The following is a 23,812-nucleotide window of genomic DNA, read 5'->3' as shown; positions in this document are numbered from 1 at the left end:
GGTTGCTAATGCTATGGCTGAAATGGTTTCAAAATACAGAAGATGTATCAAATCAACATGTTGTTTACCTTAAACGTACACAATGTTATATTTCAATTAGATCTCAATAAAGCTGGGGGGAAAGAAGAGTAAAATTAACTATGGGAAAAAGAAAACTAACACATATACTGTTTGAAAAATGGGTTCTGGAGCTAGATAGGAGTTTCAACCCTGTGGTCTGGACAAAGTGTCACGGCATTCAGAGCTTCTCTAGGACTGGGGCCCAGCCTTGATGCACTACCCGCCCCAGGAGCCAGAATCCTGCTCAGACCCAGAGTTGGTGCTCTGCTACATGTCCCCACAATCCCTTTAGCAGGGGCACAGGCTCCAGACATACTGCCTAGTGGTCTATGGGCAGAGCCAAGGGAGGACCTCCAAGGACTTGTGAGTTTGTTTTTTGTGTGTTTGATACTTAATAAACACAAAATAAGCTGGGAAATTAATAATTTCCCCTTAAAATTAAAATGTACCAGGGATATATCATATTTATTAATCCTAAAAATATATTTTGTTATTTTTATACATATAAAATAGCTTTGGTTGAAAAGTTGTTGGTATGGATTGAATTGCATTCACTCAAAATTCCTATCTTGAAGCTCTAACTCCTGAAGTAATGTATTTGGAGACAGGGGCTTTGGAAGGTAATTAGGATTAGATGAGGTCACGAAGGTGGGGCCCTCATGATGAAATTAGTGCACTTATGTGAAGAGACTCCAGAGCACTCATCCCCCACTCTCTTTCTCTCCACCACGTGAGGACAGAGCAAGAAGGTGGCAGTGGACATAACAGGAAGAAAGCCCTCACCAGAAACCCATCACGCTGGCACTTGGATTTCCAGCCTCCAAAACTGTGAGAAATAAATTGTTGAATAAGCCTCCCAGTCTGTGATATTTTGCTATAGTAGCCAGAGTTAACTAAGACAGGCGTCATATATAAATGAGAATGCCTCACACTCAGTAGTGGTCATCAGGTATCAATGGGGTCAGAACTCCCTCACTGGAAGTTTTAGGTGTTTTAAGTACCAAAAATATCTAAATAATTGTGTTTAAATTAAGTTGCTGTGCTCCTTTGCTTTTGATAATATATAGTACATGTTTGTTTCCTGGTTCCCCACACAGCCTGTGCCTGGAGGTGGCTGTCAGGGCAGGACAGGAGGAACAGGACAGGGAGGGAGGAAACATCTGTCCTGTCTTCTCCAAGGACACACTCACTGAACTCAAAGAAAACAGAGTAGAGTGGTGGTTACCAGGAGCTGAGGTGGGGGACGCGGAGATTCGTTGGAGCAACATGTGTGGAGGCCACGGCACGTTCGAGACCCGGGCCTGGGGCTTCCCTGGTGCACGTTCCTTGTCTGGAGTGGCACCCAGCACCTGGGACAGCATTGCCTCCACGGCCACGGTGGTCCCTTCATGAAGGGACAGGCCGCGGGGAACAGCTGTGAGGCCGCCTTCCTTTTCATCTTTTTAGAACACTATTCCTCTCTAGCTTTTTAGAAGACTTCTCACACAATTTCTCAAGTTTCCTTAGGATTCCCAGAAATGATAATATAAGAGATGCCAGAACGCCAGAGAAAATAATACTCCTGAATCAGCACCACTCTGGCAAAGCTGAGTTCACTTTAAAAGAAGGGCTTATCTTTTTTTTTTTTTCTACACGTCTTCGTCTCTGAAAAGTATTGACAGGTCCCACAATTGGTTTATTATATTTTTTGCATCTAAACACCACCATCCGGCCAAAATTAGCCTTCACAGTAGTGGAGGTTCACTGGTGCCACATACGCATAGACAATAGTGCCTTCTCCAACCCTGGAGAGAGCTTTATAACATCCTTCTAGAAGTTTCTACTCAACATGAATAGCCCGAGAGGCATCTCAGAGATTTTGTGATGTTTTTTACCTTGATTATGTAATGCATCATTTCCTACCATTTGCATATGGATGCTCTCCTAGGCTAATCAGAACCTTTGAGACAATGGTTTCAGATGTATCGCTCATTACATAAAGCAATGACTTACTTGTGTCATCTATTCTCATTACAATGTCTTAAGGAAATTGCTCTGCCTTAAAGGCTCTTTTCTAGTTGATATGCAACCAATCCCCCTCCTTTCTTTTCCATGAAAAACCTTAATTTTCTCAAGTTAGAGTTGTTGATTTTAGTATTTAGTAATAACTGCCATCATTCTTTTTTATTCACCCTCTGCAGTTGGTAAGATTTTTATTTTACTGTTTTCTTTTCACTTTATGATAATGTTCTCTTTTTTTTTTTTTGTATGATAATGTCATAAGCCTAATTTTCCCTTCTGTTAGGTCTTGATTATTCCCCCCAAAGGCTGATATTTAAAATGAAAGCATTTAAAACTTAATGTTAGCACAATGGTTATGTGGTCACATGCATACATGGGAAACTAAGCCTACAGGTACTGTTAATATTATTCTCTGCAAATTAAGTCTAATGTAGCATATGTAGTAAGCAACTTCCTTTCAGGGCCAATCCAATTGTAAAACTGAACCTAAAGTTTTTAAAAGGTAATAAGGAGGGAGGGCAAATGACTAGGAATCAGTTTGTCACTGCTGTTGCAAGACTTCTGAGTATCATTTACATCTGAGGCAGAAAATTGCCCCTTAAGAATTATACCCACTGAAGAAGGGGGGAATCTTTTCTCTTCTTCCCTTCTAGGTTCTTTGGCTGCTTGAATAATTCCGTTGATATAACAGGATTAACAGGAGAAAACCAAATTTAATTTTGTACGTATAAGAACCCCAAAGATATCATGCTCAAAGAAGTGACCAAACCAGGCAGTTTTCACACCTTTTTGACAAGGAAGCAATAAATCTGACCAGACAAAGGGGCTTGAGCCTGGGGTGGTAAGTTAGTGAAGAAGTAACAAGTTCTCTTAATACAACCTTCCCAGCCTGAAATTCCCTGTTTCTGGTGATGAGGATGCTCTCCTGGTAGAGGGAGGGTACCTTTCACGTGAGAGATTTCTTTTCTGCCTGCAGAGGTACAAAGAAGGGTTAGGGTGTCCTTCCTACAATGGCTGTTTCTCAAGTCACTTTAATTCAAAATAATAAAAATTCCAAAAAGGCACAGTCTGGCATGGCATATTCTGCTACCCATCACTATTTAAGAGTCTACTCTAAATTAACCTGACCAGTTTTCTGTTATTTTTTAACTTCTATATCAGAACTTGTGCCTCTTGCAGGCATTAAATTGATGTTGGCTGGAGGAACCAGTCAAACAGCTTCCTTCAAGGTTATCTGAGCCAAATCTCAGGTTGAAAGAGATAATGGCTTCGCTAAAGCCAAAAGACAAAGGGAAGTGTCAGCTTCAGGGAGGCCAAAAGAGGCAGTGGATGGAGCTTAGTGGTGAGTGGTACAACCAGCCTCAACTGTCAGGCACTAAGTGGGATTTATAGCTTCCCAGCTCCTAGCATGTGCCAAACACCCTCACTGCCTGAAAGTCCTTCCTGTCATTCCTCATCCTCCAGGTCTCAACTCAGACATCAGCTCCTGATAGGCCTACTCTGACCAGCTTCTATCCCACCTGTGTCCCCTACTACAGAAGGCAGAGCCCAGAATGAGAGACAAGGAAAACCTGAAGGGAAGATATGGTCATGAGGCTGCCAGGAGTGGCAGCCACAGCCAGCAATGCCTACTCAGCTCTGAGCTCAACCTAATCCTGGACTCATCCTTTTTCTTTCTGCCCTATAAAATCTTTAATCTCACTTGGCTCATTGTTCTAATTAATTATGGCTCTCAGAAGCCTTAAAAATGTATTCCAAAGTAAGGTTAAAGAAACTGGAAGAACTGAAAAGGGAACAATAAAAAAAAAAAAAAAAAAGAATAAAGGAGGGACCGGGCACTTGAAAAGCATTACAATTGAATGGAATCTAAATGCACAGAAGGGGGACGCCTGGGTGGCTCAGCGGTTGAGTGCCTGCCTTTGGCTCAATGTGTGATCCTGGATTCCCAGGTTCAAGTCCCACATCAAGCTCCTTGCATGCAGCCTGCTTCTCTTCTGCCTGTGTCTCTGCCTCTCTCTCTCTCTCTCTCTCTCTCTCTCTCTCATGAATAAATAAATAAAATCTTTTTAATAAATGCACAGAAGACTGACCCACCTGGGGATTTGAACAGTTTTAGGAGATCTCTGCAAGAAGCGTTTACGTAAGTGAACTGAAAAGAGCAGGAATAGAAAGGAGGTACCACCAAATGGTTCCTTCCTCAAAATGAGACACAGTGTCAATTCACTGCTCACCACTATGAAAGAGCTGAACCAGGAGTCTGGGAAGCTATTTTGTAAATTCAATAGATTACCACTGTTTTTATAGACTGTATCCTGATACAAAAGCTTTTACAAAGACTTATGTAACTTCCAAGGTCAGTTAAAACTACCACATACATAATTTGCTGAAGGCTTTTAATACTATAAGTACCTACTTTCTGTGTTCTTTCTCTGAACTTTTATGGCTCACCAATAAAGAGATGTGTCATCATGATCTAGTCTTAATGAATCCTCCCTGTCTGTCCAGGAATCTGAAAAGAGAAAATTGGGAGTAAGTGTAAATGTTTTCCTATCCATTCTAAAAGTACAAAATTAAAGAGGCCTGTTATCCTATAATGAAAATGTTCTACTTAAAGAAAATTTTGTTTTCAAGAGAACCAACTACAAGACAATCAACAATAACAGGCTTTATGTCTAAATGGGAGAGGAGGGGAAAGGCATACCATGCTTGCCCTGGGTTAAGGAGGGTTATCTTTAAACAATGAGGGATAAACATGTCTATGAGATGGGGTCTGAGAAAAATATGCTGGGTATTTTTTTTAATTAATGGAAATTGGGCTCCCAAATTTCCACAGAAAACTTTTTCTTTTCTAGTCTGACTACTCATTGCACTATTAACCACTGCCAAGAAGTCAAAGGATTGTAAAAGTCCATTATATCATATCTAAAGCAATGCAAGGTTCCAAGTACCCCCAATGGGGCCACACATTCCGGGGATCTGCCAGGAGCAGCTGGGGAGGAGACAGGCTTTATAGAACATCAAGTTTGGGAGATACTCAAAATAGAAGACGAATATTGAGAACAACATCATCACACCAAGTTTTTGGGGACAGGGAGCTGGTGCCAATGATTTAACACATTTGACAAAAAAGTTTCCCACTTCTCCCACAGCTACAAAGGAAGAGGGTTACTTTTCTTACTCGGGCCACAAACAGCATGCACCTGTTCTGACTTGAGCCACCCATGTTCACCATAAATGGATGGCAAAATACAGAAGAGTTTCCTGAATTTACAGTGACATACATACCCATCTACAGATGCTCTTTGGGATACTCACTTTTAAAAGAACAGTTTTTGAAAACTTATATAATAAAAAGATGAGGGAAGGGTGGTTAGAAGGTGAGAGCTAATAAGTTTAGTTGAAACCTAGCATCATTTCAGTGTAATGAAATGTCTGAAAAGATTATCCCAATGAAGTTTAATTTTATATTGTAGATACAGTATATTCACCTAAATGTACTGAGATTATTTAAGGGGTTTACTGGTTTTCTTATAAGAATCTCGAGGCTCCTTACATGTGAAAAACCTGCTAAGACCAATGTATAAAGTGGGTGTCAGTAGTAATATCATCATGTCTTTACACAGTACCTTATGTCTCTGCAGGTGCTATTATATACATTACTTTATAACACCAGCCTAATAATTATTATTCCCACGTGGGGAAATCAACCCAGAGAAGTGGCTTAGCTACACATAAAAGAAAGTCAGTGATGGACTCAGTTCTATAAACCAGGTACCCAAACCCCAAATCCAATACTTTTATTATGCTCCTCACTAAGGTCAAGTTTCCTTTAGAAGAAAATTTCTTTAAGAAAGGTAGTATTGCATGGTGGTTAAGGGCATGGCTTTGAAAGATGCTCAACACCACTCTTAGGGAAATGCAAATCAAAACTATAATGAGCTATCACTTCAAACCTGTCAGAATGGCTAAAATCAAAAACACAAGAAACAACAATGTTGTCAAGAATGTAGAGAAAAAGGAACTCTTGTGCACTGTTGGTGGGAATGCAAACTGCTGCAGCCACTGTGGAAAACAGCATGGAGGTTCCTCAAAAAGACAAAAACAGAACTACCCTACAATCCAGTAATTGCACTACTGGGTATTTACCCCCAAAATACAAAGACACTAATTCAAAAGGATACATGCACCCCTACATTTATTGCAAGCATTATATACAATAGCAAAATTATGGAAGCAATCGAAGTATCCATCAATAGATGAGTGGATAATGAAGATGTAAGATACACACACACACACACACACACATAATAGACTATTATTGAGCTATCAAAAAGGATGAAATCTTCCCATTTACAACAACATAGATGGATCTATAGGATATAATGCTAAGCAAAATAAGTCAGAGAAAGATAATACCATATGACATCATATGATTTCACTCATATGTGGAATTTAAGAAACAAAACAAATGAGTAAAGGAAAAGAAAGAGAGAGAGACAAACCAAGAAATAGACTCTGAACTCTAGAGAACACACTGATAGTTACCAGGGGGGAGGGGGGATTGGGGGATGGGGGAAAGAGATGATGGGATTAAAGAATACATCTACCATGATGAGCAATGAGTAATGTGTAGAATTGCTGAATCAATATATCATATACCTGAAACTAATATAACACTGTAAACTATACTGAAATTAAAATTTAAAACTTAATTTAAAAAAGGGATATGGGCTTTGAAAACAAATACACCTAAATACCTTGCTCTGCCATATTCCAGCTGTGTAACTTTAGACAAGTAACCTATCTTCTCGGCCTCAGTGTTATCATCTGTAAAATGGGGATATTTGTATAATAGACTGATGATAGCTATTATCACTGTATATCAACTTCTGGTTTTCCTCTCCTTCCCTGCATGCAGAAGATGGTACTTCTCAGTACCCCTGCACAGTTGGACGGTGTCATGTGACCAGTTCTGACCAGTGAAATGTGAACAAATGTATGGCATAGGGCTTCCAGATCTGGACAATGAAAAGCCCATGCATGATAATGCAGCCCCACTCTTATCCAGCCTTGGCTTAAGATAAGAGAGTCATGCTGATATGGAAGCAGCCTGGATCACCACTACAGTGGACTTGGCTCCACTGAGTGAAAGGACTGGAACTGCGGGATTGTGACCAAAGCATAATCTGGTATACCCTGATTAACACACTCTTTGTGCTTCTTGCTGTGATGACCACATAAAATAATAGAGGAAGCTCTCAATACAACGTCTTGTACAATCACCAATCAATAAAGTTGGCTCCCATTACTATCACTGTAGAGTGGTTAAACATGAGAACTAGGATTGCAATCTCAAAACATTTAATTTATAGTCAATTTATTCCCTCAACAAATATTTACTGAGTATCTACAATGTGCAAGGCCCATGCTGGGAGCTGAATGTAAAGTGATGAACGGGATAGACACTAGGCTCTACAGCCCCAAGAAATAAATACACCTTTACAAATCTCCTAGAAACTCCTCTCTGAGGGAGTTTAGATACAATTCTTCAGGAATATGTATGGAGGGATCCCTGGGTGGCGCAGCGGTTTGGCGCCTGCCTTTGGCCCAGGGCGCGATCCTGGAGACCCGGGATCGAGTCCCATGTCGGGCTCCCGGTGCATGGAGTCTGCTTCTCCCTCTGCCTGTGTCTTTGCCTCTCTCTCTCTCTCTCTCTCTCTCTGTCTGTGACTATCATAAATTTAAAAAAAAAAAAAAGGAGTATGTATGGATATATTCTAGTGACTTGGAAAGGAATGAAGTCCTGCCCTGGGAAGGATCCAAACTATTATAGCACACAGCTAGGAGACTCCCAAGACCCCAACTCAGCCCACACACAGGACTCACTGAACCATCCTGCCTGTTCATAAGAAGTCCAAGTGTTCAAGTCACCTGCTGGAAAGGACAGAGACACACACATGAAAGATCTCTGATGTCCATCAAGGATATTCTAATGAACAAATTGCTTATTAGCATTAAAATCTTACATTGCACCCTACAGCAATTGTCAGGTATCCAGCTCACTTCATGGAATATGTGAGTGAGTGAGTGAGTGAGTGAGTGAGTGAGTGATATTGATCTAATGTTTTCAATTTTATTGTTTTCTCCTTTAAATCATACTTTTCATGAGCAGGAAATTTTCCCAAGACTCCTCAGAGTTCAATTTAGAATATTCTTGACTGGTCACTAAACTGCTGCTAAAGACATTCTCAATGTAATCGTTTTGAGTCCCTGATACAGTCATATTTCCATTTACTTCGGTAAAATGATTACATCTGGAAAATGTATAAACTTGGATTCAAAACTCAAAATCAGTACCCGCTCCATCAGAAAAACAACACTATTAATTCAAGGCAGATTCCTGTAGAATTTAACAGTGAGGCACTATACCATTTCTCAGTAGTCGATCTGTCACACTCAAATCTAATTTAAATTTCCAACAACTTCGCTTTAGAAGCTTTTCCATGAAATCTGGTCTTTGCCTGACTTGCCTGCTGTAAATTCTATTAACCAAACTCTGCAGGGCCTTACACTTGGAAAAAAAAACAAAAAGAGATTATGAAACCGCCAGCAAACACCTTCTATATTTCAGAAGGTAAACGTAGGAGCAGAAGATTTAAACTTTGGTTGTTTTCCTTTCAGAATAGCCAAAAGGCTAAATTCAAACTCTGAACAATCATATTTTCCAAGACACAGGAGAGAAGCTCTACTGAAACCTTTGAGTTGGATCCATGGGTGAGACTCAGGCTGTCTGAACTTGAAACAAGGCCTCCCTTGGTCCTCCCTGCCCTTCTTACAGCAACAACAAAAGCATCTGGCACAGAGGCAGATTCATTTTTCTGGCTCATCTCTCCTAAGTCCCTTGGTCCTCGGCGTTTTCAGGTCTCCCAGGATATAAAACCTACCCTTCTTACCAGTAACAGTAAACTGTAGACCCTGTCTGTCTCTTCCAATCATCTCTCTTCCCCATGTCTCCTCCCTAGATCTTAGAATATCCAAGCCTCTGCTGGGTCCCTCCTCACCTGAGCTCACCTGAGCCTGCCAGACCCACACTCTGTGTCCAGTCCTGGAGGAGCCAGCTCTTTCCAGTCATAACAGATGGGAGTTAATGGGATTATAAAATAGATCACATCAAATTAACAAGAGGCCTTTCTCTGGATAAGATGTCTATGAAACAGCACCACTGGTGGGGTTAGAGCCTGGGGCAGATCCAGGGACACTGCTGGACACCCTCCTGTTTGTGCATGGGCAGCTGCTGACCTTGCCAGCCCTACTGTGGGGACAGGTCATTAAAACAAGATGTTGTCTCATGATTACATGATCCTTCAAAAAGAAATTTTTTTTTTTTTTAAGTTTCACAACACACACTCAAGGTACTTTTTAAAAAACATTTTGAAATGTTGGAAGAAACAGAACCTGTCGACATTCACTGACATCCGCACATCAGATTACCTTAAATACATTAAACAAACATAAACCCTTCCAACAGTGTGCTGAAGAAGGAGCAAGTAAAGGGAAGCCATGACTCTCATAATTAACATGTGAACTCCAAATGCCTTCAGCTTGCTTGCCAGTGTTTTGCTGTGTGATGCCCCCAGCCAACCTTATCTATAAAGAGCCAGACAGTAAATATTTTCAGCTTTCTGTCTCATATTCTTCTTTGGTTCATTTTACAAGCCTTTCAAAGTGTAAAAAACCATTCTCGCTTGAGGGCATTCGCTGGCAGCCTTTTGCCACATTTAGCCATTTGCAGGCTATAGGTCACACGCTTCTGCCTTGGAACATTTTGGGGGCTCAAACAGGGACACCTCATGACCAACTCTAATCCAACAAAAACTAAGAAGCTTTTGTTTAAAAGGGAAGTACCTTTCTAGATAGGCACTAAAAGAGTTCAGTTCTGCCTAAATCATTTTGTTAGTTTTACACAATTCCAACAAAAACCCCAGAGCTATTTACATTTCCTTTTAGTTATTATTTTATTCATTTTTGCTTTAGGGTTGGAAGGGAGAGGTTAAGGGGAATAGAGGTCAAATAAAGAATTTGGCAAGATGATGCTACAATTTATATAAAAAAATAAAAAGGTTAAAATAAATTCTATATAATTATAAGAAGGAGAATCACAACTTTTCAAATAATAAAACCTATTACAAAGCTACGGTAATTAAGAGTATAATTCTAAGATAAATAAAAAACAGATTAATAAAACAAAAGAGCATAGAAACAGACTCTTAGGTTATATAAAACATAAGCACATGATGAAGTTAATGACAAAACTCTGCAGTGATATAATGGCTTATTTAACAAAAATACTGCTGGGTCAACTGATCATCTATTGGGGGGAAATCAAGTTAGTTTTTCTATCTCAAAATATTATCCAAGCTAAATGCCAAATAAATTACAGAGTTGAAGTTGTAAAATTCCATTAGAAGAACTAGAAAAAAACATACAGTTAAATATATTTAACTTCCTTCTGTGTGAGAGAAGACCTTCTTCTTTTTTAATCGAAGGGGAAAAGACTTTTTAAAATGGTGGCAGAAATCACATTCACACACAGAAGATATAACTGACAATTAAAAAATCAAAAATAGTAAATTAGTATAGCTTTACATCATAAATGATGTATTGTAAATTACATAGTAAATTAAAATGCTAAATAAATATTAGTGAATTCAACACATGTAAACATCAAAAAAATTATAAAGATATAAGCACCAACAACTAATTAGGAAACTGTTTTCAACAAATAAAATGGAAAAAGGTTCAGTATCCTTAGTATATAAAGATCTCTTTTAAGTTGTAAAGAATATACCAGACTTCAATAGGAAAAGGGTAGAGAGTTTTTTTTAAAGGAATAAAGAAGTTAATATGTAGATTAAAAAAATGTTTAACTTTACTGATAATCAAAGAAATGTACATTGAAACAGCATCTTTAGCTTTTGCTTATCAAATTAGCTGTGCCAGCACTCAGTGCCTCCTGCGGGCAATGAGTCCTAGGCTCCCACCCACTGTTGGCGTGAGTGGAAATGCACTCTGGTAAATAACTTGGCAAGTGTTATTTATCAAGCAACCTTAAAGTGGTCATATTTTTTGACCTATTAATTTCACTTCAAGGAATCAATCTAAATGAAATGATCATAAATCTGGACAAATATAGATGCTAAAGCATAGCAGGGAACATTATTCATAAAACAGGAAAGGATTTAAATGCCTAACACTAGGGAATGGTTAGTAACTTATGGCATATACATACTATGAAATATTATATAGCCATTAAAATTATGCTCATGGAGAGTTTTTAATGATGGGGAATTTATTATCTGCATTAATTGGGAAAGAATGCAAAATTGTGTATGTATGTATTAGGAGCTCAGCTGTGATAAAATGCACACACATGCACACACATGCACAGATTAAAAAAGAAATATGCTCAAATGTTCAATAGTGGTTATCATTAGAAAGTAGGATTATAGTGGGATTTTCCACAATTAATATATATTATTTCCTAATCAGAAAAAAACACACTTTAAAGATTGACCTTGACCTCAAAAAAGAAACCAAAAAAAAAAAAGAGAGACGACAATAAGAAAGGAAATGTTGATGCTCATCAAGCCAAAACCTACTTTAAACCAGAATTACAGGATTGATCATGACCCCATGCATCTAAACTAAGAGTTGGTATTGCAGATTAAAAATCATTAAAAGTACTTCACGAAACTGAGACATGTCCTACCTGTATCAAGTCTTATTCCCAAGTGCAATCAGGCCAATGTCAATCATGCTTCTTTATGAAAATCAGCAGGGTGCTCTGTTCCGGCAAGACACAGGTCTAACAGTAAAAGAACCAGCATCAATAAAAGTTAAGGGGAAAATCCCTGTAAGCAGCAAAGTTTAATTCACTAAATTAAAAATGATCAATAACCTTGATTTTTACATTATTAGATTGTCAGAGCAACACATTATAATTAATGTAGGCCTGCTCTCACGGCAGCAGGAAGCAGGAAAACAGTATTCACCAGCTACTGGATTCTAATACAATGAACAAAGGAAACAATGTACTGGGAGTATTCATGAATTAAACAGGGAGAAATGAAGAACTCTCAGGAGCATGATGCAACAGTATTAAGATACAACAGTAGGGAATCCCCGAAACACCCTCTAATGCGGATAAGAAGGATCTCATCCCAGTGCAGATAACAAAAGGTGTAGAAAGTACTCAGGTAACAAGTTTGTTCTGGCAGAGAATGAGACGCTGTGGTGGAGACAAGGTGTACTGTGGAGTCCCACAGACAGGCCGGGATCCTAGGTGCATCCTTTTATAGACTGTGCTCTCCTGCAAGAGTCTCAACCTCTCAAAGCACCAGCTTCCTTAACTGTCAGACACAGATAGTTATTAATCTTGCAGGGTGGTGGAAGGTTCAAGACACCTGATTCGAAGCCCAGGCTGCTGAACAATGAATGGAACCCACTATTCTCCGGCGAAGGACCAGGGGCACAGGGGCCAGCCACATGGCCCCGATGCTGTGGACAACTTGCAGGCAGTGGGGGAAGCCCTGCTCGATGTTGGCAGGGGGCCAGAGCCAGGGAGGAAAGGAATGACTGACAGTAGTTCCCAGTGATTGTAGGAGCCCAGACCCTGACAGCCCCTGAAAGTTCTCCTGGGCAGTCCTAGCCTGGGCTCCGCCCCACTAAACCCCAACCCAGATTCCTTCAAGAACCTGGAACAGAACTGGGGCAAAAGGGTGGAAATACAGCAACAAAATAAGCCCCTGAGAGGAAACAAAATAACCACAGAAGAGGACAAAATGCATGTTATAGAAAATACAGTAAGCCTTATAACTAAAAGAAAAATAACAAGAAATAAAAATAAGAGCAAAAAATCAACAAATCTAGAATAAGCCTATTGAGTAGCACTTTAAAAGAGACATCAAACAGGAAAAGGGAAGAAAACTGGCAATGATAGGAAGAATTAAGACAAAAATCAGTATTCCTCAGAAGAAAGACAAGAGAAAAATACTAGAAATACAAGGTAAGTATGTGTAAAAGAAGAACACTGCCTGGTGTGCCTCAGGATCCCTAGAAAATTAAGACAGTGACCTTGCTGATTGAGAGAAAGTGAGATAGAGAATGTGCCCGCAAAGCTCCCGTCTTCACCAGAGGCCGAGGAAGGATCCTGGTCACTACTGCTGATCGCTGAATGACTAAGGGGCAAGTCTGACAACCTGTCAGTATATTAAGCCTTAGTTTTCAGGGAAGTAATAAAGGCAATTTGAAGAAATAATTCAAAGTCATTAGCAACATCAAAATCGATCATAATTACATTACAGGTAGTTGAATGAGGAGTAATAATGAGACCTTATTTAGAAAAAAACAACTGTGTCCAGACAAATGTGATGGCTCCTTGCAGTGGAACAGGCACTTGTATTTTTAGCTGGCAGGACAGCATTGCTGACCGGGCGAGAAAGCCCCATCTTCAGTGTGAGAACGACTTGGGTGTCACTCTCAGGGCTGTTCCCTTAGCAGTTGGCACATGATAGTTAATCCCTCTAAGCCTTCATTTTCATCTCCCTCATTGATGTTTGGGACAATTAACAATTAACTAACAAAAAGACCCAGCATGAAGTAATAGCCACATAACTGGTACCTATTTTGAAGCTTAAGGGTATCCATTGTGTTGAGCTGGGTTTTAAAGAGGGGTGGTGGTGGTGGTGGTTATGATTCCTTGGTGTCAAGATCCTGTCAAGTGGCTAACAAAGAATGACAGCCATGTTGATAAATTGCTCAGAGAATATAGGCCCATAGCCTTCATCCTAGCAACTAGGTTAGGTGTCTAAGTGATTCAGTTTACCTCCGAGCATCTGTGAGCCCCGCCTGTCTACTGGTCCCTGAAAAAAGAGCAAGTCTCCTGTGGTCCCCATGCTGCCCCCGACGGGCACCTCACAAACCACCAGCCAAACTCAGGCATCACAGGCGGCCCTGAGAAGCATCTCCTAGGGTCTGTCAGCTGCGAGGGTGTTCCTTCCAGTTTGGAAAAGGTCAGCTGAGAGCCTGCTGCTTGTCACTGTGACCTGGTGCCACATTCAACACCCCTGACATCCAACAAGTATTTCCTGATTGATGCCCATGGCTAAAAACAGCCATGTATTTACATGCCTCTTGGAATGTAAAGTTATCTTGATTTCCCTTTCAGTTCCTCAGCTCATCTGAATATTCAAAATGAGCCAAGCAATCATCTGCTAAATGTATTAAAAATGTATATTTCGGTGCTAATCTTAATTCTCACCACAGACTAGAGTTGTGTTTCAGAGGAGCAGTGTATTATAAATTCCATAAAACTCAATGGCTGAATCATTTACAAAATGTAAAATAAATAAGAAGGGGTCCACAAATACCTTGGTTCACTCAAAAATTAAGCTAAGGTCACACGTTCCAAGATACTATATTCTGGTCTTATTTACTTCAGAGATTACATTAATTTTTTTACATACTTAAAAGAAACTGTTTCGCCTACATTCTAAGGAAAAGCTGTAGGTTTAGATAGGTTGGCAGCAAGAATTTGTATGATGATATGCGTGAGTAGAAGAAAGAAGTGCTCTACATTGTGCAGATCTCAGGACAATGCAGCGAACTAAGATCCTTAAAGGAGCATCTAGAGGCCAGGTCCTGCTGCTCAGGGGAGTTTTCCAAACTCTTTGTTTCAGTATCTCAAGAATACTTTAGAAGTTAGATATAATGACAGTTTGTGGCATATCATACAGTTCCTCTTTAAAAATAGCTCACTATCCTATTTTGTTGCTCCCTAAAACCATTAAGTGCAAAGCTTTATCTTCCTATTCCTACCCACCAAACTATTCCAAAGAATCCAGCAATCTTAATCAAATTTCCAAATATGTATGGACATTTTTATTAGGTATTCATGAGAAAAATTGTATTTTTAAAAATCACAGTTAAAATCTGTCATAATAAGTTTGAGAGTGCCTTTGTTGGCACATGTATATCATTCTATGGAGGGCAATAAGTCAACATCTAACAAAACTAAAGCCTATACTTTGACCATTTCTAGATTCCATTTCTAAAATTTACCCTACAGACACACTATAAGATGTACACATGCCATTTCGCCAATGCTTTTCATAACATCATAAGAATGGAAACAATTTAGGGGCACCTGGGTGGTGCAGTTGGTTAAACTTCCAATTCTTGATTTCTGCTCAGGTCATGATCTCAGGGTTGTGGAATTGACCCCATGTGGGGCTCTGTGCTGGGCATGAAGTCTACTTAAGATTCTCTCTCTACCCCTCTATTCCCCTCACACCCACACATGTGCACACTCTCTCTTTCTCTTTCTAAAAAAAAAAAAATAATAATACTAAAAAGAATGAGACAGTTCTATACATAATAAAATGAACCAATCTCCACACAGTTAAATGAAAATCCCACATTGTTGGGTTAAAAAAAAGAAAAAGCACAGGGTGCCTGGGTGACTCAGCTGGTTAAGTGTCTAACTCTTGATCTCAGCTTAGGTCTTGATCTCAGGGTTGTAGAAGAAAAAGAAAATAGTCACACACACACAAAAGAAATAGCAAGGTGTGGAAATATTTAGGGTATGTAACTACTGTGTGTAGAAATGATAAAACCATAATGAAATGCTCACATATATTAATAGTTAATATTTGTTGAATGTATTCTGCACTCCATTTACATGAATTATCTCTTTAGTTCTTTTCAGTAATTCTAAAAGGTAATTATTATACCCTTTCACAGATAAGAAAACTGAGGCACAGCAAGATTAAGAAACTTGTCCAAGATGACAAAGCTAGTAGCCAAGGTTCAAACTCTGTCTGGCCTCATTGTTCACCAACTTCCCAGTCCATATACTGTGGAAGTTTTCATAAGGACCTGGGATGACGAGCTGCTCCCACAGAGAGAATCGCCTGGCTAGGGCAGTGAGGATAGAAAGGAGATTCACTTTTTACTGAATCTTTTAAATTCTATACATGTGTATGACCTGTCCAAAAAAAAAAAAATGATTGTATTATTTTTTGACTCTGCCCGCTTGGATTAATTGGCACAAAGGATGATATGAATTAGTGTTTTGAATGAATTATGTATTTTTTTTTTTATTATTTATTTATGATAGTCACAGAGAGAGAGAGAGAGAGAGGGGCACAGAGACATAGGCAGAGGGAGAAGCAGGCTCCATGCACCGGGAGCCCGATGTGGGATTCGATCCCGGGTCTCCAGGATCGCGCCCTGGGCCAAAGGCAGGCACCAAACTGCTGCGCCACCCAGGGATCCCCGAATTATGTATTTTTAAAGAAATGTGGGTGTTTTTTCTTTAAGATTTTTTTTTTCTTAATTCACGAGAGACACACAGAGAGAGAAGCAGAGACACAGGCAGAGGGAGAAGCAGGCTCCATGCAGGGAGCCCGATGTGAGACTCAATCCTGGAACTCCAGGACCATGCCCTGGGCCGAAGGCAGGCACCAAACCGCTGAGCCATCCAGGGATCCCCAAGAAATGTGGTTTTATTATTTACTTGTTCCTATATTTAGTTAGTCCCTTACTTTTCTCAAGGACTTAAAAATATGAGAACTACAACTTCATCCAGTACAGAATTCAAATTGTGTAGAAGCAATTTCCAAGGTAACCAAAGGGGGACGATAAAATATACAAATCAGAAAGAATAGCATTAAGCCCAATGCTACAGATGAGGGAGAGGTAAGTTGTTCACTTACTACAGAGTAGCCCAGAAGACTCCTGTCAAGGATAGAGAAGTTTTAGATTTTGTTATTTCTAAAAAAACAGAGAAAATAAGTACATGCCAGATAGCAGAAAGAACAAAAGCATACCTTATCTGTCTCTTAATCATGATCTTCTCCAACAATAACAGAGAAAAACAGCAAAATTTTTCTGATAGGGAAAAGTTCCATCATAAAATATAAAACACACCATCATAACATATGAAAGTTATAAAAAGGGATCCCTGGGTGGTTCAGCGGTTCAGCGCCTGCCTTCAGCCCAAGGTGTGATCCTGGAGACCCAGGATTGAGTCCCACATGGGGCTCCCTGCATGGAGCCTGCTTCTCCCTCTGCCTGTGTCTCTGCCTCTTTCTCTGTGTCTCTCATGAATAAATAAATAAAATCCTTAAAAAAAAAAAAGTTATAAAAGGTCTGTGAGATAGGGCCCTGTGTTTCATGTGTTTACCAGTTCAACAGTCCAAAGCAGTGCTTCTCAAATTTTAAAGTGTAAGTGCATCTCAGCAATCTTATTAAAATGCAGATTCTGATTTAGGAAGTCTGAGTGGGACCCAAGACTATGCATTTCTAAGGAGCTCCTAAGTGATGCCTAAGCAGCTGGTGGGCAGACCACATTTTAAGTAGCAAACTGCTAAACAGTATGTGTAAGTAAATACAACTATAATCTGATACACTGTAGAAGTAAATTGCAACTATTAAAATCTTAGCCCCTACAGAAACATTTGAAAATTCAGCAAGAAATTAATTTGAGTGGATTTTGTATATTCTCTTGAAAATTGAACAGTATGACAAAAAGGGGAAAACGTAACTATAAATGCACTGCTTTCAAATTTGGTCAATAATTCAAAGTGGATTTCAAAAGATTCAGGAAGGGATTTGGTTTCAAGAGAGTTGAGAAGGGCTAGTAATTAGCACACCATTTTATGTATAAGTGAGCAATTTTGAAGCACCTAAATTTTTTTCAACCTAATCAGAATTCATCTGATAAGCACCAATAGAACTCTCAGCAACTGTAGAACTCAGGGTGCTGATAACATGGTCAGTACAGACCCTGTCCTCCGGGAGGTTAGAGACAGAGACACTACTTGAACCCCTGGCACCAGAGTAGGGGCATCCCCTCTGACAGGACACAGACTATACTCAAAGATGGGTGAGCACAGGAGGGAAATAATGAAACAAAACCACAGGGATAAGGAATACATGGGGTTTGGGGAATGATGTCAGAGAAGATGATGATCTTGGCCTCTCAGAAAAGGTGAAGAAAAGCAATCCAAGTAATGCAGAATAAACCAACACGTCCAAGGTCAGGGAAAGATCAGGGCTGTCTCTAGCACCTACCTCCTTAGGAAGCACTGAGACACAGTTGAATTTCTAGGGCGGAGCCAGGATAGGTCTAAATTTGATCTAATTTACAATCGCAACTGTTGAAAGTTCCTGAAAAAGAGAAGTTACCAGATAATTCTAAGAGTGTGCAGTGAGCATCAGGAGAATGTCAAGTAACACAAAGAAAAAGTGGCCTCAGACATGGATGGGGGAGAGAGGGATCCTCTAAAGTCAATATTCTCTCTAGGCCTCAGTTTTATCAGTGTATAGAGGTCAGCAAACTGTCTGAAAAGGGCCAATGACATTTTAGGGTTGGCTATTATTGTGGAAAAGTATAGGCAATATGCAAATGAATGAACTGGAGCATGGCCATGTTTCAATAAAACTTTGTTTTACAGAACAGGCAGCAGGCAGGCTGGTTTGCCAATGCCCCCAGATTGTAAAACGGAAGTGGTGATAATTTTCTTAATGTTAAATATTTTTGGATCAAGATGAAGAAGTGGGCATTGATATAACTTAGGTGTGGCACTGCATATTCATTGTTCGTTGATTATATTCATTGACTATATGGGCATCTAGAAACATCTGCATCCCACTCATACCACCATCCCTCCTGATTCACCAGTTGACATATCTCCTCCCATCCATCTGCTCTGGGACCTCAGTCCTTAATTATCCTTCTCTCTAGTTTCTTCAACCTCCCTCTCCCCATTGTTTTGCTCCATTAGCATACAAACAGCACAAATCTATCCTTGTGTTTTTACCCCTCTATTCAAAGTCAACTTCAGGGGCAGCCCCGGTGGCGCAGCGGTTTGGCGCCGCCTGCAGCCTGGGGTGTGATCCTGGAGACCTGGATCGAGTCCCATATCAGGCTCCCTGTGTGGAGCCTGCTTCTCCCTCTGCCTGTGTCTCTGCCTCTCTCTCTCTGTGTCTATGACTAAATAAATAAAATCTTTAAGAAAAAAAAAAAAAGTCAACTTCAGGAAATAGCGATCTGTTCCAGCTTTCCCCACTTCTCATCTCTTCTACTTAAAATCCCTCTGCCAACTGGATTTTGACCCCACTACTCTTCTATAATAGTCTTTGTCAAAACCAATCGGTACTTCTTGTTAACTTACTCGACCCCTCTTTAGTAATGGAAACTGCTGACAGTCATCCCTGCCTTCAAACTCTCTCCACACTTGGCCTACCAGATGACACCAGCTTCAATTGCCTGCAACCTCTCTGCCTTCCAGACTTCTTCACAGGCTACTCTTCTTCTCTCAAATGTTTTCATTCATTGAGTTTCTGATTTGAACCTCCTCTTTGTATATGAAATAATTTATGAAATATCAAAAGCCAAAAAAATCTGATTTTAATTAAAGCCATGGAAGCACATCACAAAGTAATGAAAATGGAACCCATTCCCTTCTCTTCAGACCTACCCTACCTTCCCAGACTTACTGTCCCTCTCAGTGGATCGAGCATCCACTTCATGACCCAAACCAGATACTTCTGTTCTCTACTTCTCTTCACCTTCAACACACATCTCCAGTTGATAGTCATCTCCTGTCAGTTCCAATTTTCTCAGAGTTCTCACATCTTGCCTAATGAGTCAATGAATACTTCTCGGTGTTACTATAGCCTGCACTCTCAGCAGTGCTGACACTGTTGACTATACCTCAGATAGCAACTCTGTCTTCTCTGATCTTAGAGGTCCCACTCCTGCCTCTTTGAGCACCTGCTCCCACTCCCTGGAAACTCCTTCTTTATGACTTATGTGCCTCACAGACTTGCCCTTGCTTCTGGTCCAACCCCATGACTTTAAATATCACCTATCTATATGCCTTCAGGACCATATTAGAATCTTGAGCCCTACATTTGTCTGGAGCATCAGAACCTTCTATCCAACTACCCATTCACAACTCTATTTGGTTATCAGGAAGTACACAATAGTGGCTATAGCTTTTGACTACTTGGCATGCCTACACACCCCCTTCCCCTGTAATGGCACTCCTCTTTCTTGTGAAGAAGCCATGCCAGGTGGCTGAAACCTCCATATCCTACCATAGTCAGGGGCCTCAAGCCCAGCTGATCAGAGCCCTGCACCTCTCCCAGAGTGCCAGTGCAAGGGAAGTGCCTTGTTCAATAATCACTGCAAAAACATCTACTGACTACTTTAGAGTGCTTTAGGACCTCCACGCTAGGGCATAAACATTAGTCATTAAGTCAATAATAGTCACGGAACATAATATTTTCCAGATGTTTCTCCAAATACCAAATAAACAACAGGAATTAGAAGGCTCAATCATTTTCCTATAAGGTCATATCCTGTTAATATCATAATGAGCTTTAAATTTTAAAGGGGAGGGAAAAGAGTTTACACATGCTTAGTGCTTAACATTTAAAATCTGACCAAATCATACTATGAAGCTAAATCTGTGAATATTTGATACACTGGAAAGAAAGGTGAACCCATATTCAAATCACAGCAGTCTCAACCCTCAATGGTTGAGTGACCAGGATAAGCTATTTTGTCCCAGTTCCTCCAATCTTGTGAGATCTTAAAGATTTAGATCAGATCATTTATAAAAAGTCCCAAGTACAAATTAAATTTTTCAGAAGTATCAGATAAAGAAAACTTGAGATTTTTAAAGAAAGCATTTTTTCCTGTTCTACTAAAAAATAATTTTTAAAAGCTCCTAAAATCACCTGATAATGGAAAAGAATTGGGAAGGAAGAAAATCTGTAACATGCACTCACTGACTTAACAAAATGAGTAATAGCCAAATAAACATTAGAGCAACAATTTCCGTAGAACAATATAGCCTAATCTCCTTTTGAAAAAAGCAAAGATTGGTAGAAATCATTTTCTTGGAATGATACAAAGACTTTCTTACTTAACAGACATCTCTGACTCTAATATGAGCAGACACAAGTTTTGCCAAACCACTCTAAACTTAGACACTGAAGCAATTCAAAAAACTCTAAGCTCTTTATAACATAGTTCACCATCACCCAGAGAAGACTTTTACCCACTTTGACAGCCCTTCTGAGCTATACACTTGGGATTTAGCAAATCTTTATGAACATCCAACTTGCTAACCTTTTGTAATTCTTTATTTAGTAGGTTCACATCCTGTTATTCAATTAAATTCTTTCCTTTAATTAATTATTTAACAAAAATATTCCACCTACCTGCTCAAGACCTTCTGCAGAGTGCTACAGAAGACAGAAATTTGAATAAAACATGCAACTCTCATTCTTGTAATGGAGATAAGATTTAAGAAAAATAACAAAAAGTAGTAAATTTGTGATAAATGCACCACCACTACTATGGTAATTCAGAAGAGGGGCTGCCACTTTGCATTAGAATGTGGAAATTAGGGATGTGTTCTCAGAGAAGGGATTATTTGAGTGAGGCACTGAGGCTTGGGCAGGATTTGATTGGTCAGAATGGGACAGAAGGTACATTTCATGAAGTGAGAGCAACTTGTGTTTCACATAATCCCTGGGATACCACTCACTTCACAGTTATGTTTTATTTTAAAGTTATTATTAAAATGTTCTGACTGACAGCAATAAAGTGTCTTGAGAAAAGAATGCTTTTTTTTCCCCTAATTTCCACAGATAACTCCCAGGGACTTCAAGAAAAGATGACTGTCTCAAATAACATGTCCCTTATGGATGTGGAAAGGAGGGGGAAAATCTCCCCTAAAATTCTGCCATCAAAATCTAGCCTTCACACAAGATGTCCAGTCCAAACTCACAGTGCTTGGGTGGCCTGGAAAACCTCAAGCCAAAAATATGTTTTAAGGTGGTTGGTAGTATCACCAAGAAATCTGGCAGCACCAAACATAAATTTTCTAGAGGAAATCACCTTCCACCTAGGCCTCCAAAAAGCCCCATGGTTAAATATTCAAAAAACTGAATTAACACTTTAAAGTCACAAATATGCAGGAGCAAGAACCAGCAGAAACCACAAAAAGCTGAATCAGCCAAGATTTCAGGTATTAAATTGTCAAACACAAAATATTAAACAATCACATTTAACGAAATAAAAATAGCAATTGAAAAAATTCATATGAAACAAGAAATGATTACAATGAGCAGATTTCTGGGGCACCTGGGTGGCTCAGTGGTTGAGCATCTGTCTTTGGCTCAGGGCATGATCCAGGGTCATGGGATCAAGTCCCACATCGGGCTCCCTGCATGGAGCCTGCTTTTCCCTCTCCCTTTGTTTCTGCCTCTTTCTCTGTGATTATGATTAAATAAATCATGATTAAATAAATAAAATATTTTTTAAAAATAAGTGCATTTTTAATTGATTAAGCATAACTTATAAATAAATGTGTATAAGATACATGATATTTAAAACACAAAGGATATATTTGTTAGCCAGCTAGAAACTGATGAACATTTGTGAACTTGAAGATAAAGCTGAAGAAATTATTGAAATAAAGAATAGAAAGACAGACATGGAATATTTAATAAGAGGTTTAAAAGACATGAGGCTGTTAAATATGTTTAACAGATCCAGTTGCATTTCCATGAGAAAAGAAAGAGAATCGATCAGACAGCATATAAAGAGATAATGTCTGGGAATTTTCTAGAATTGATGAAAGACACTAATCCAAAAACACAGAAGATCCAACAAATCCAGATTCATTAAAAGACCTCCACACTTAATACATCCTAGAGATGCTACAGAACACCAAAGACAAGGAGATCATAAAAGCAGCCAGAATGAAGAGGCAGATTATCTTCAAAGGAACAATAAGCAACCAATTTCTCAAGAGCTACAATGCATGCCAAAAATCAGGGGAATGATACTTTCAGTGTGATAAGAGAAAATAAATGTCAATCTAGCACCAGCATAGGCCAAAGAAACATTTTAAGAATGAGGATGAAATAAATACATTGTGGAAGAACATTCTAGGAAACAGCTAGTATGAGGTACAAAGGTCTGGGGATGGGCACATGCTAGCGATGTTTGTGACAAGGAAAGAGTAAATGAAGAGTGCCAGGAGGTGAGGACAGAAGGGTGCCCTGGGGCAGACTGTATGCACTTTAAAGGTAACTTTAATGACTTGAATCTCTCCATTGGAAATTTTCCAGTGGTGGATCCAATAAGCCACACTGGCTGAGCCCAACATTGTGGAGCATCCAGATACTGGTGAGATGTCCAGACACACAGAAGAGTCAGGAATCAGTTTTATGATCTAATTAGCTGATCTTTAAGACTCCTTTCAATTTTGAAATCTTATCCAGGCAGAATAATGACAGAAGAATTATGGTTAATTATTATTCAACCAATCCATTCTTTATTAATATAGGTTTTAGAACCATAACTAACAAAAAAAGAGTCAAGGAAGGAATCCCAAACCCAGGCAGGATCCATGCTCCACTGGATTTTCATCAGTGGTGGCATTTAGTAAGTTTTAACTCCTTTAAGGGAATTTGAAGGATGAAAAGTAATACCTAGTATTTACTTTCTAATCTGAAAACTTTGTGTTGAATAGGTCCTTGGAGTACGATATTCAAAAGCCAGTTACTTGATGGCCAATTACATTTGTTGAAGTTGTGAATACCTAGCTTCATAAATGGTTTTTCTATTAACCTAAGTAGTGAAATCACTTGCTCAAGTCTCACT

General features: G+C 39.4%; 1 protein-coding gene across 5 annotated transcripts in view; it reads right to left on the bottom strand.

Annotated features, from left to right (window-relative positions):
* Positions 1-23,812, bottom strand: part of CSGALNACT1 (chondroitin sulfate N-acetylgalactosaminyltransferase 1) — a 328,453-nt gene that overhangs the window by 204,737 nt on the left and 99,904 nt on the right. For 2 of the 5 annotated variants that reach the window (XM_055335058.1, XM_055335059.1), the window contains one exon: positions 11,831-11,926. The exons of 2 other annotated variants lie outside the window; for them this stretch is intronic. The gene's annotated coding sequence lies outside the window, so the exon portion shown is untranslated. Of the gene's footprint in view, positions 1-11,830; positions 11,927-18,195; positions 18,292-23,812 lie in introns of all 5 variants that reach the window. One more of the 5 variants, XM_055335069.1, reaches the window with a different exon arrangement.

The sequence above is a fragment of the Nyctereutes procyonoides genome, unplaced genomic scaffold (assembly GCF_905146905.1).
Source record: "Nyctereutes procyonoides isolate TBG_1078 unplaced genomic scaffold, NYPRO_anot_genome, whole genome shotgun sequence".
NCBI lineage: Eukaryota > Metazoa > Chordata > Mammalia > Carnivora > Canidae > Nyctereutes > Nyctereutes procyonoides.
Note: the sequence above shows the minus strand (reverse complement) of the source record. Positions and strands in the feature narration are given on the sequence as shown.